The sequence below is a fragment of the Anopheles stephensi genome, chromosome 3 (genome assembly GCF_013141755.1).
Source record: "Anopheles stephensi strain Indian chromosome 3, UCI_ANSTEP_V1.0, whole genome shotgun sequence".
Taxonomy (NCBI): domain Eukaryota; kingdom Metazoa; phylum Arthropoda; class Insecta; order Diptera; family Culicidae; genus Anopheles; species Anopheles stephensi.
In genome coordinates, this window is record NC_050203.1 from 49,932,005 (window position 1) to 49,947,199 (window position 15,195).

The following is a 15,195-nucleotide window of genomic DNA, read 5'->3' on the forward strand; positions in this document are numbered from 1 at the left end:
AAATAGTTTGCTTAGAATTGTTATAAAAGCTACTGCATTACGCGCAGAAATTCACTGTTTTAACTTCAGCTTTAATTTTTAAGGAAAGAAAGTGAATTAGTAAAATTTTGATAAACATATTATCAACTTTTCATTATTAAGAAAAGGCAAAACTCTGAAAAATGACTCGAATTCTTTTATTACAATTTTCACTCTGTATGGGCATCTGAGTGAATTTAAGGAACTCAATATTACAATTAAAAAGCATCAAAAAGTAATCCAAAGCTGCATGCATCACTTACAAAAATCCATTAGCAATTGATAAGTTTAAAGCTGTTCTCATCGCACTTTTCAACATCATTATAAAGGTTCACACAAGACAATGCCCTGATTTCAGCAGAACTAAAACGTCTCCCTTAGCTTCCTCCAACGATCAACTGTCGACGCTTTATTGTGCCGGAACAAGACCTTGTCTCCCTGCTGACAGGAGACAAGGAAACCCCATTCTGGAGTAGCGTCAAGGAAACATGACTCTTATTTGAATTGTGATTAAGACGTTTCACGGAGCGCTGACATGTTTGAGGAAGCTTATGAAAGGGGGCGAACCCTTGCGCATTCCCTGGCTGTCATTAATCTTGGCAATCTGGAATAGAAAATCGTGAATCGATAAAGCAACCATTGGGAAGCACGCTGGAGAATCAATTCTTTAGCATCGGTGTAGTGGATTAAAAAAAAAGGATCTTGATTGACAGTTTGGCATCCAGGCTGTGAAAGCATCCTGAGGTCTTTACTTTTTTAAACCAACAACTTATCAGATTCCGTTAGCTATGATTTTATTTAAAGTAATATCGAAAATGATTTATTTTTTCAAATTGGTCTGGCCGTATGCTCCATTATGAAGTTGAAAAGACAAGTTAAATTTAAATTTATTTAAATCATATTATCTTGATAATGTTTTTTTTATTGTGTCTTATTAGACCATTTAATGTTTTTTTTTCTATTTTTTTAATGCATCACAACAAGTTCGAATCAATGCGGCCAGGCCATTCTTCATGAAAAAGGTCATCCAAATATTTTCATTTCTGGTTTCTTGGACTTCACAGCAGAGATTGAAGGTACAGTTCGATAGTAAGTCCTACAAATGGAAGGATGGTCCGAATGGGATTAGATGTTCGATCTTGTCGTGTGAAAAACATTCGCTGTTACCGAATCGAACTCTTTCAAGAATAGCCATAGAATGTCTGTTTCCGATGTACAATAATACATAACGGGTGTTCAACTTGAACATCACATTCATAAACATACATCAATCTCCACAGTAGATAATTGGTTTCGTTAAGCAATTCGTCAACTGTCCCTTTCGTAATTAAATATAGCCAAAAGCGATTTACAAGGATTGCACATTGTATGGGTGGTGATTTAAAATGTATTCTAGACAAAAGTTGAAAACGGCACGTGTTTCAGCAGATCTAATGATGATTCCAAATTTATTGTACAAATTGAAATCATGGAAAAGCAGGGACACAAGCATTGACAATTTTATGAGCATATTACTGAAGGACTGTTTCACCTACAGTAGAATCACCATTAGCAATAGTGACAGGTTGGAGAAACAACACCTACCAAACATTCGAAACGTGATATATTCAAACAAAGTTTTATAGCTTTTTTATAACCAAACAATTTTATCCTTTCGCATTGCCCTTTGTTACAAATAAATATTTCCAACAATGCTGCGCAATATCGTTCCAATGTTAATGTCCTTCAGCTAACGCTTTACACATCGATATGGCTTCTCAAAGAAAGACAATTGAACGTGCTTTGTGTCTGATATCTGTTTTCTGGTTCCACCCGATTGCTTGCAGATTCCATTAGCACAATAGTGTTTTGCGCAATGCGAAATCAATAAGTTGTAAGAAAATAGAGTTTAAGGATAGTAACTTGCAGGATGTTCGATATTGCACATGAATGTCGTGCATGACTAGCATAGCGAAGAAGTTGACTCTTATGTTTGTTGGTTTTGTTCTTTATGCCCTTGAAGAATTCGCGGAGTTTCGGATCGATGTGTGTTGCAATATTTACCAAGCGTCGTGTTCAGATTCCAAATTCGAAGAGAGATATAATTGTGTTTTCTGCCCTATTTATAAACTTTCTGAGTGCCCCCCACGCGAGCGACACTCATCCTTACTCACTGTATCCTTGAAATATTTCGTTTATCAAAATCTTGACGAAACTAGCTTTCGTCAAGTATGGTGTGACGTCTAAGCGTAAACAAAACATCTAAACGTAAACATACTCCCCCCCATGACAGAATGTCATAACAAAATAACTAACACGCGGTACTAACAGGACGGTTTCGCAACAGGTAAAACGCAAATTTTCGTAACAGGACGCGTGACTAATCCCTTTGCCGTTTTCAGCTTCACTACACGAGTAAGCTGATCCTCTCCAGGGTGTACATCAATGATGCGCGCCAGTGGCCAGCGGGTGATGGGGAGGGAATCGTCCACAAGGATGACCAGTCTGCCGGGAACGATTTCGCACCGAACCGCAACCTTATTGTCCTTCTGCATTTCCTGCAGATACTCAGTGGCCCAATGCTTCCAGAAACGTTGCACGAATAATTGCCAGGTAATCCCCATGTCAGAGCAGTTGGTTGCGATGATGTTTTGCTGTTGCTCACTCTGAAATAACTCAAAAAATTCTTTTAGCGCGTGTGACGACCTTCAAGTTGTTTACGTTGTCGGAGTGTATATCCGACGGTAGCCCGCGCCGGGCTGTGGAACGGTGTAAAGCGGCCAAGAACCCTGCAGTGGTGAGATCGCTGACCAGCTCCAGGTGAACCGCCTTGGTTGCAAAACAAAAGAACAAAAACAAATAACACTTGGCAGCGGCAGCTCTCTTGTACGTCGGCTTAAGACAAATTGGGCCGGCGTAATCCACTCCAGTAACAGAAAACGGCCGGCTCGGAGTGATGCGTTGATACGGAAGTTGGCCGGTTTGTTGTTGCACTAGGGCGGGATCCTGTCGTATGCAACGAAAACAATTACGGACTACTCCTTTCACTAATCTCCGTCCGTCGAGCGGCCAATATTCTTCTCGAATCTGGGAAAGTAATAGTCTTCCCCCGCCATGCATCAGCTTTTCATGAAAGTGGTATGCGATGAGACGAGCAAACAGATGGTTCTTGGGAAATAGGATAGGGTGTTTGAACTGGTAGGGAAGCTGTGCAAGCTTCAATCGGCCACCCACTCGCATTATTCCTTCCTCATCGAGGAATGGTTTCAAGCGCCGTAGAGGTGAGCGCCGCCCTATAGTTTCTCCCTTTTTCAGCAACCAGATCTCCAATGAAAACTCGTCTTGTTGCGCCAGGATGCATAATGTGAGTTTAGCTGCTTCCAGGAATTTATGTGTGATCGCGGATGAAGTAACTTGTGACGATTGTTGTGTGTGTGTCCGACGAATTTCAATATCAGCTTCGGCAGCCAGCAATGGATTCGATATTGGCCAATCAAAAGCAGGTAGCCCCAACCACTCGGGACCACAACTCCATATCGACCTTTTCAGCATGTCCACTGCTGACATCCCACGAGATACCAGGCCGGCGAGATTTGTTGAGCCGGGAATGTGTTTCCACTGACGAGGACGTGAATAGTTCTGGATCTCAGCAACACGATTAGCCACAACGGTTTTCCAGGTGTTGGGTGGTGACAAAATCCAATTTAGCGTGGTAACGTGTACGTTACTCGTCTTCAAACTTAGCCGTTTAGCGAGTCGATCGCTAGTTAGATTCGGCTGCGATGCGCTGTCCAACAGCGCGCGCGCAGGATGAGCAATTCCGAAATCATCAATAATATTCACGAAAGCAGTTTGGAGCAATACCTGCTCGGGTGCTTGCTGTAGTGCTGCTGCAAATGGGGGTTGTGTGTTATCGGTGGCTGTGTGATCGTTAGCGGTGTTGTGTGTGTGATGTGGCGGAGCTGTGTAACTAGGGCTATTCGGTGTGAAGTGCAGTTTTGTGTGGTGTGCCAAATTACAATACCGGCATTTGTAGTGCGCCGGACAATCACGAGCCGCATGATTCTCGCGTAAGCAATTTGTGCATAAACGCGCGGTCATCGCGAAACGATAGCGATCCTTAGGCTCCATTCCTTCAAATCGTGGGCATTTTAGCAATGAATGCGAGGAATTGCATAAAATGCAATTTGGCGTTTCATGTGACGTGGTACCAAAACTAGTTTGACGCGGAAAGGTTATTCGCCGCGAGTGACTCAGTTCGTGACCCTGTGACGTATGATGCGCGATGGTGGGAAGCTTGATGCCCTTGAGTGAGTTCGATCCAGTGCTCGGGTGCGCGGTAGGAGCTAGCTTTGCCTGCAGTTGAGATTGGACACGAATCAATCTATTCTCGAAATTCTCTCGAAATGTAGCATTCTGCGTTGTTTCTTCCAGCGTGGAAGCGGAATCCTCTAATTCTTGTTGAACACTCTCTAGGTCCTTGCATAATGTTTCGAATTTTCTTAAGCGAACCTCCACTTGTACTTGATCCCGTGCGTGAACGAAACTATCCAAAAATTTCTCGTACCGAGTAAGGGACGCCAACAAAATTGTCCGACGGGACGCCAAAACAACGGGTGGTACGGGCATTGTGCAATCTTGTGTGTGTGTATGTGCGTGTGAGTGAGTGACCTGCAGTGTAATGCGTGATGCGGCAAAAACAGCTGTACGGTGCACGAAAATCCAAACGAAATGTGGTACGACACAGAAAACGGTGAACGATGGGTCGATCAAACTCGCGAAAGCACCAGAAATTCGAGCTATATCCTGGTCACGGCACCATGAAGATTTCGCGGAGTTTCGGATCGATGTGTGTTGCAATATTTACCAAGCGTCGTGTTCAGATTCCAAATTCGAAGAGAGATATAATTGTGTTTTCTGCCCTATTTATAAACTTTCTGAGTGCCCCCCACGCGAGCGACACTCATCCTTACTCACTGTATCCTTGAAATATTTCGTTTATCAAAATCTTGACGAAACTAGCTTTCGTCAAGTATGGTGTGACGTCTAAGCGTAAACAAAACATCTAAACGTAAACAGCCCTATTATCTTAGTGTATTTTTGTGGATGTATCTTCATGGATTAAAGAAAAAAGTAACTAGTTTTCGTAAAACTTAATTAAACGGAGAAAATATATGTAGAAAAAACACATAACAAGAGTTGAAATGATCCAGTCTGCCTCCAGCTTCCGTAGTGAGAACATGTGTTTCGCTCGGAAGCGTCCTTACGAATTATTTCTAAAGGCAGATAAGTGGTCATCGCTCTCGTGTGCTATTGCGTACCCAGCGCAAATACTCGTAGCGCACTAATCGGTGTTTCGTCTTCCCTCCGATATTCGCTCGGAGTTGTGCCGTTGCCTGTATCGATCAAGTGGTGATCGACGGTTGTTCTTAGTGTCGTGAGTGTGTGTACCTGTCTATCGTTGCGACAAACAAGCGTATCCACGCAGCGTGGTCGCATCGATCGACACTTGTACTCAGTGAGCGTGTGTGAGTGTGTGTGTTTATTTGTGCGTCGTGTGTCACGGTGAGTTATCCTTTTCACTCCTACCGTTGTATCCGGCTCTACCATGGGGGTAGAGCAGGATAATTCTGAGTCGGATCGGGAGGCTGAGCCCTGTAGAGAGGTGAAGAGAAAGCCAGGACGCCCTAAGGCTGCGCCTGCGACAAAAAAAGTGGCCTTAGAAGAAAGGCCATCTACTTCGAAGGCCTCGTGTAGTGCCCTGCTGGCATCTAGTGCCCCGCTGGCAAACAGTGCCCCGCTGGCAAACAGTGCCCCGCTGACCCTGAATAATGAGCCACTATCCGAACACCGCGCGCGTGCTTACCCGCCGTCATGGGAGGGTAAGCCGTTTGTTTTCTTCATGCCGAGAATTAAACAGCTCGATGTAAGGACGATCGCGGCATCATTGTTCCGAAAATACCCAGGTGTTGCCGATGTGTTTCGGGTGCGCCCGAACAAGATTAGGGTCACCGCAAAGGACCGGGCTCAAGCCAACGTCATTGCGGCTGACCCAGATTTTACGGAGCACTACCGGGTTTATATTCCCGGTAGTCTGGTTGAAGTGACCGGCGTAATCGAGGATTTCGATTACCCGGAGTTGGATATTTTAAAATTCGGGGTGGGTGCATTTCTAGCACCAGATACCCCAAGGGTTAAAGTGCTTGAGGCAAAAAAGCTTTTTAAGCTAGACGCCTCATGCAAAAATGAGAAAAAATACATCCCGACCTCCTCCCTCCGGATTACGTTTGAGGGAACGGTACTTCCGCAGGCCCTCATCCTTGAAGGCCTCCGGATACCCATTGACCGGCCATACGTGCCAAGGGTGGCTACCTGCTCGAAGTGCAGCCGGATTGGACACGCCGATCCGTTCTGCACTCGCAAGACGTGCTGCGGGAAATGCAGAGGTGCGCATTCTACTGAGGAGTGCAAAGCTCCGTCCCAAAAATGCTCGCATTGTCGGGAGGAGTGGCATGAGGTAGTATTGTGCCCAGTGTATCGAAAACTCCAGAGGGAACAGACCAAAACGATAGCCGAGAGGGCACGCGGCTCTTACAGCGACGCCCTAAAAGGAGCGATCGCGTCAAACCCCTTTGCTGTGCTAGATAACACAGCTGCAAATGGCGAGACCAATCCGACTGCACTCGAGCAGGTGCCATTGAGATCGGCAAAAGTACTAAGAGTGCCTTACAAAAAGGTACAAAGGAAGGTACTTAAAACAAAAAACAAACCTTTGGCACCACAGCGCCACGCTAAAGTTTCCCCAACCGTCCCGAAACGCGACGCTGAGCCCAAAACTCCCGTCCCACAAATTGCCAGGAAGCAGCCCAAGAAGAAGCGATCTTCTCGGACCGAAGCTCCGGTGGAAAGCCTGGCTTTTCCGACGGAGCCCATGAGCTTCCCGAGAACTCCCACCCCGTCCCTGTCCGAGATCCTTGAGTCCCTCCTTTTGACCCTCAACCTCCCGCAGCATCTGCACATGATCGCAACTTGGGCCCTTCCTTTCCTGAAGGGGATGATCAAACAGTGGCTGGCTCAATGGCCATGCTTAAGTATGATGGTCCGTTTGGATGATTAATGGCTCCTACGGCTACTATCATACAGTGGAACTGTAGGAGTTTGCTTGGCAAGCTAAACTCCTTTAAAGCATTAGTGGGCGAACACAACTGCGATGTGTTTGCCCTCTGTGAAACTTGGCTATCGGATGAAATTAAATTAACCTTCCCGGGATATAATATAATCCGTGAAGATCGCGTTACTAGGGGTGGAGGGGTACTGATTGGTGTTCGAAAGGGTCACACTTTCACCAGAATACCCACCCCTAGACAAGAAATGATAGAAACTGTCGCAGTTAAGGCAAAACTGGGCGTTCTTCACGTGACAATTGCATCCATCTATATCCCCCCGATAGCCAATAATGAAAAAGAAAAAATTGAAAAGTTCAAAGAGGATCTTGGAAATTTAGCAGCGGTCTTGCCTGTACCGCTTTTGATCCTGGGAGACTTTAACTCTCATGGAATCGACTGGGGGTGCGAAAAGGATGACATTCGCACTCCTATCATCCGAGATTTCTGCGACAGATTTGGGTTTTCGATTATCAACTCAGGAGAGGCAACTAGGATGCAGACACCTCAAAGTAGGGCGAGTGCACTGGACCTGTCTCTATGTCCATCAGCAATGGCCCTGGATTTTAGTTGGAAGGTGATCCAGGACCCTATCGGCAGTGACCACTTGCCGATAGAAATTTCCTACATCAAGGGAGGATGTCCAGTAGAAGGAATCCCCGTTAAATGTGACTTAACGAGGAACATCGACTGGACGAGATACGGCGAATTAATAGCCGCTTCGCTTTCACTTGACTTGGAAGATTTGTCTCCTGTCAAGGAGTACGAAAAACTTGTTTCAATCATAAACAAGTGCGCCCTTGAGGCCCAAACAAGGCGCTCCCACCAAGCAAGGACATTTAAAAAACCTCCCACTCCTTGGTGGGACAAGGATTGCCAAGCGGCTTTCACCAAGAAGCGTGAGGCATTTAAAGCCTTCCGGGACACGGGCTCGAGGTCTTTATATGAAAAATATAAAGGACTGGAGAGAACGTGCAAAAACCTGTTGAAGGCGAAGAAAAAGGGTTATTGGCGTAGATACGTCAATAATCTAGACCCTGCCACTTCACTTAATTCGCTTTGGAGAATGGCTAGAAGGATGCGAAACAGCAACAACATCAATGAGAGCGAAAGCTTTTCTGGCGAGTGGCTGTATGAATTTGCCCACAAGCTTTGTCCCGATTTCGTTCCTGCGCAAAGCTTTACACAACATGCGCCTGGTAGTGACCCTAGGATGGATTCACCGTTCTCAATGGTAGAGCTGTCACTTGCTCTCCTATCAAGCAAAAATTCCTCCCCAGGTCTGGATCAGATTGGTAGCAAATTGCTTCAAAATCTGCCCGACATAGGGAGGAAACGTCTGTTAAGCATCTTTAACAATATGTTGGAGGTCAACAGCGTTCCGCAAGAGTGGAGAGAAGTGAAAGTTGTCACTATCTTGAAGCCTGGCAAACCGCCATCAAGACACGATTCGTATCGGCCAATATCGTTACTGTCGTGTCTGAGGAAACTCCTTGAAAGGATGATTCTTTTTCGGTTAGAAGAATGGTTGGAATCAAACAACCTTCTCTCGAATACCCAGTTTGGTTTTCGTAAAGCCAGGGGTACTAATGACTGCTTAGCCCTTCTGGTAACAGAAATAGAGCTTGCTCGTGCGCGCAAGCAAAACATGGGATCTATTTTCCTGGATATACAGGGGGCATTTGACTCAGTATCACCATACAAGCTGAGTCAAAAATTAGAAAATGTGGGGCTGGGTCCAAAGTTGAACAACTTTCTGTTCAACCTTTTGTCGGAGAAAGCTATGTATTTCAACAATGGTCATGTTCAGCTAAAGCGGACCAGTTTCCATGGACTAGCACAAGGGTCCTGCTTGAGCCCCCTGCTATATAACTTCTATGTCAGTGAAATAGATTCTTGCCTAGCTCCGAACTGCAGCATTAGACAATTAGCAGACGACGGCGTAATATCTTTTGCAAGCAGGGACGCCGCCGAAATACAACTGGCTTTACAAACCACTTTGGACAACCTTTCCGAGTGGTCTGAAAACCTTGGTATCAAGTTCTCTGCAAAGAAAACTGAGATGGTAGCCTTTTCTCCTTTCAGCGACACGCCGAAAAACAGGGAGAAAAGACTATTTGACCCGAAAATTGATGTCTTTTTGTACGGTGAAAAGATATCAACTACCGACAATTTTCGATACCTTGGTGTTTGGTTCAATTCAAGGCTGAACTGGAGTACACACATCACTCATCTGGTGCAAAAATGCAGTAAAAGAATCAACTTTCTAAGGACAGTCACAGGATTCTGGTGGGGCGCACATCCATCAGACGTCCTGCGACTGTATAAGACAACGGTACTATCCGTGTTGGAATATGGCAGCATATGCTTCCATTGGGCATCCAACACGCATATCCTCAAACTGGAGAGGCTACAGTATCGTTGTCTTAGACTCGCACTAGGGAGCATGAAATCAACACACAACATGTCCCTAGAAGTGATGACCGGAGTGATGCCGCTGAAACTACGTTTTGAAATGCTGTCGCTTCGCCTTCTAGTCCGTTCTTCAGTATCAAATCCCTTGATCGAAGAAAATTTTAAAGCGCTTCTAGAGACAGGTTCTAAGAGCAAAATCTTGAAGATCTATGAAGATTTTGTTGCCCTACAAGTGCATCCTAGCGCTCCACAGGCATTAAACCGTGCTGCCCTTCCTGAGACCTACAGTTCCCTTTTAACAACAGATTCCTCGTTGCACGAGGAAATTAAGACCATACCGAATGATCTTCGCCCGATGGTAGTTCCGGGCATTTTCAGGGATAAGTATGGCCATTTAGACCAAAGTAGCCAGTATTATACTGATGGATCATCCTCTAAGGAAGGCACCGGCTTCGGCGTTTTTAGTGAGTCCGCCGAAGCATTTTTCAAATTGCGGGAGCCGTGTAGTGTCTACACCGCAGAACTAGCCGCAATCTTGTACGCACTATTGATTATAGCAGCGAGACCTTCGGATCAGTACTTCATCTTTACAGATAGCCTTAGCGCTATTGAAGCACTAAGATCCCCGAAGGCTGTTAAGAGCCAGGATTTCCTTGTCATTAAAATCATAGAATTGCTTGGCTCCATGTTCGACAAGGCGTTCAGGATTTCGCTAATTTGGGTACCTTCTCATTGTGGAATTCCCGGCAACGAGAAGGCAGACTCACTGGCCAAAACAGGCGTCCAACAAGGCGCATTTTACGACCGTCCGATCTCGGCCCGAGAGTTTCTTCGCCTACCACAGCAACTTTTCCTGTCTCGCTGGCAGAGCATGTGGGAGGCGGATGATCTCGGGCGATTCCTTTTCTCGATCTCTCCGCAAGTGTCCCTGCGGCCTTGGTTCGGTGGGCTCTCTGTTGACCGGGCATTCATACGCATGATGTCTCGACTTATGTCGAATCATTTCGCGTTGAATGCTCATCTTCAGCGTATAACTCTGGCTCAGACGAAGGTGTGTGGCTGCGGTGACGGATTTCACGATGTGGATCACCTTCTGTGGTCCTGCGTGGAGTTTGAAACCGCAAGACCCTCCTTGTTGAGCGCAGTCGAGAGCATCGGCAGACGACCGGGTATAGAAATAAGAGAAGTGTTGGCAACTAGGGACCTCGCCTACATGAGGCTCGTCTACCGATTCGCCAGAGACAACGGTCTTATCCTTTGATTCTACATCCCTATTATCCTTCCAATCCACATCCGCCACTCCTTTTGTTATATGTTGTGTTGTCTTTGTGGTAAGTGTTTTATGTAGTGCAACGGGTATTGCGTTGACCGGGCTGTATAATTCGAGGGCGATGTCCATACTGCCGTAAAAGGAGGCAGGCTTTTTCGTCTGTAGCAGTGTGCTGCAAGTTAGCCCAGCTTTGATACGGCGGGTCCACCTGTGTTGGTGCTGGGCTCGGGAGTGGTCGGCGGGTACAGCCTCGTAAACAGTGGAGTCACTCCAGCTGTTGCGAGATGGAATCCGCCGATCGCTTTTGAGTCCGATGTTGACTTGGTCGATCATAGGCTGTGTCATGGCTGGGCTACTTGGAGAACATTGCACGCAGAAAAATTCATGTTTGTACTGTCCAAATAACTGTGCTTGTTTGTTTCAGTCCAGACCCACATCACACACTTCAATAGTCAACCGGAGCGAACCAACCCCCATCGAAGCCATAGCCACAGCAATAGAACCGGACCAAAAAAAACTTACAACACACACACATACCCTCACAATAGAAATGGACAGCAACCACCCATTTTCCCTGCACAACCGAGCATGCCCGGGATATGGCAAATAACTAGGAGGAAATGCCTAGTTAATTTTGTTAATTGTTTTTTATGCGTGAATATAATTCACAGTCACCACATGCGGTGGTGACAATACGGCATCGGACCGTAATACTCAATAAATAAATAAATAAATAAGAGTTGAAATGATATGTAAAACAACTGAAGTGATTGGGTGCTTGAAAAACAGTGGCGCAAGCCCTGCATACGAAAGGACTGAGTATCGAATCCCATCCAGACTGTTCCCCTCGTAGCAACTCGTTTCATCCGGGTTTAAAAATATAAGATAAAAATCGTTCTTCGTATTAGGATCAATTAAATATATCGAAAGAATAAACAAAATCAAATTGAAACAAATCTCTTCATTATTGCTTTCAGCACTATCAATTCAGTAATGTTGGTTTTATTTAACTGTTTTATTACAACATTTGCCCTTTAACGCGTGTAATGCGTTACATAAACAGAATGAACATTCCACACATGACGGTAGCCTCTTTCTATCTTATTCAGGCATGCAATTCACCGGATCTATCTATTGCGTGCTTCGAATTCGTTGTTAAATTGACGGCTCACATCGATTTCACACTTAATTAAGATCAATTTGGTTAACGATTGCTACGCAGAACAGTTGTTTGAACAAGATGCAATTTGAATGCTTTTATTTACCGAAGTAGTTTAAAAATGAGAACGCGGGTTGTACCAACACGATTTGATATGCCTGTTACTTTAATGGTGTAAATATTTAATGTGTGATAATAATAAAAAAAAAGTTAGTGATTCCATTCATGAAATGACTAACAAAAAAAATAATCTATCTTTGTTTTGTGAAAATAAATCGTTTCTTGCGAGGATTTTTACGTCTATTATGGTCCCAGTAGTATCCATCTTTCTAACTTAGGAAAAGTTGCAAACGGTTTGGGAAAACTAAAAACGTACGGCAAATTAATCAAACACAGCTGCACTGACCGCAAGAACCATTTTTCTTCCATGAGTGATAACACCAATCTCGATGAAAACTATTCAGCAAACAAATCTCACCGTCCACATCTTCATGTTCATATAACATCGACCCAAATTAATAACTATCCTTAATCATCATTCATCGCTCCGAGATCAGCACCATTGGCAACAAAATAAAGGAAATGTTCAGCCTTTTTTTGTTTCAATATTTATTAAAGTTTAGCAAAACTTGCTCCATTACTTGAATTTTTTTATTCAGTTTTAGTTCAAGTTATTTTATTTATATATATTATCTAAGTAACAAAAATTTCTGAAAATGTAACCACAATTCACCTAAAATAACTTCATACAGTGTCTTCTGCAAACCAAATCAAACAAAACCCAAGTGTTTCCCGTTCCATTATAGTTTCTGTAACAATTTTTCCTACATCTCACGCTATCAATCACACCTGTAGTTTTGCGAGGAATGCCGATTCATCTTCGCTCCCGAATCGATTAATCAAACATAAATAGGGCCAAGATTGGACGGCACCGAAAGAAGCTTTCATAATATTGTACCGTGAAAACGATGCTCATGATTCACCCAACTAGCTTAGCCTCTGTCAGAACTTATGTCCTTGTAACTAACGAACACAGGTTCTCGGCATGAATCAATCCTGCCAGAGTTATCATAACTAGGAAGCTGGGAAACATAATCAGATCCGTGATAAAGTGTGGTTTCTGATTACTTCAGCTCATTGGTTTCTGTGTCAGTGTCATAAGTGTCTTTGGGAGCTGGGTCAGCTTTCGCACAATGCCGGATCATTAATTACCGCACTCGAGAGAAGCAACTCTTGCTAATCTCTGGAAGATATGATTCTGCATGACAGCGCTAAATGATATGGCGCAAATTAACACGTTCGTCATACTCAATTTGTTTCGAAGGATGTTTGTGAAAGACCGCGTAAGATCGATAAGGCAGTGGAGCAAGCAGATGGTTTTCTCTTCTCGATTGAGGAAGCTCATTTAACCTGGTTTCGTGGAATAAGACTCGTGATAAATTCCGTCAATTCAAGTAAGCAAATACCAATTACCAATGTTGCAACGTTTACCCAATCAGCATTTCAGGCCTCAATGTTGGGACCCTTTAAGCTCGCCGAAGGAAGGGCCTTTCTCATGCAAACATCACTGCAAACCTTATCACTCACATAAATTTCCCTCGAAAAACACCCAACACCGCTCTGCCCATGCATCGGATGTTTCGGACACATTCCTTTTTGAAAATCTACATTCCATCCATCGGATGATTGATATTATGCGTTACCAATGTTGTTCCTGCGTCATCCGGCTGCATGACACAGCGAATGGTCCACGCACAAAATTGTCAATCTCATAAAATGGTCCACCTCGGCCCACTTTTGCATGCGTTTGCCTCATGCTGTATACCCACGTATGATCATTGCCTGGTGGCCATTGTGGGATGGTTTGGTCACATTTTCCTAGACTGTACGCCAGATTCGATGATACAGCGCAGGACGCTAGGGTGCAACGGGCCACAGATTCGCCCACAGCGACTGTCCTCGTAGGGGAGGATTTTCTCACCCCTGAAGTAGCGCTATTTAATCCGAAATGCCACCACATCATCCGGTTATGGCATTTTCCGACCCGGCCTCAATCGTTCATCGGCATTCGGCGCGGAACTGTCGTACGGCTCCAGCACTGGACCAAGGGCCAATACAAGCCACCCAGCAGGACATCGGTAAAATCACCAACAAGAATGGAAATTTCTCCGTTTAATAAATGTGCGCCAAATTTATGGCTTTTCCCCTATACATTTTCTTTGCTAAAATAATGAAGATTCGTACAATCGACTGAACCAACCGCATTTAAAAAGCTGGTGTCTGATGCTCATGAAGATAAACATGTTGCAAAAGGGAATTAAAAGGTTTGCCCTCTGATTAAGCCGAAATAATGAAATGGCTGTTCAGCCAAGAATCAGCTTATTTATACTTAAATTTCTTTTACTTTTATTGCATATTCAACTAACTACATGCCCCTGTGGTTTTTGTGGCTGCAGAAATGATATCAATAACGCCCAAGTCCCATGCATCTCTCAATCTAATTAATCGCATTACGAACCACATAGCTGTAGCGTCCCCGCGTTCCACTTTAGCCTAATATGATCCATTTCCGATGGGTAAAGTAACTTCCTCTTGTAAAGTGGACACCATTCCAATGCGACAGAACTGCAATGCTCATCAACCAATGGATCCATTCATACACATGGCGACCACAGAGACCGATGCGTCGGGAGGATTCGTCAGAACTGATAGGTCAGCGAAACGAGTTCAATCAAATTTCCGACAGGCTTGGATTCTTGCTGCGATTGGAGTAACATGGACGCTGTATCGATTCGATGGCGTACACTAAACAAACAAGCATACGATTTCGAATGAGACACTTTGGTTTATGAGCATGATTGATATATTGACGTTATTTATTACAAATAAGCATCAGGATGTCCGTAAAACATCACATGACTGCAAAATTGTTAGTTGTGGTATTTACTTATACTGAAATCAAAACTTGATGTCTACCTTTTAGGTTGGTGAGAAGTTTGTCGGTTTGCGTGAATTTTATTTTTAATGAGCAAGTTACCTGATCGAATATGTGTCTTTGAACGGCAATCCTTTTTCACAAATAGACCTGAATTCTCGGCAACAACACGACTCTGCTGGGCGACAACAAACGGAAATTGAATTTTGTTCCAGCCTTACTGCAGAAGAATCCTATCACTGAATCTGTGATCAGT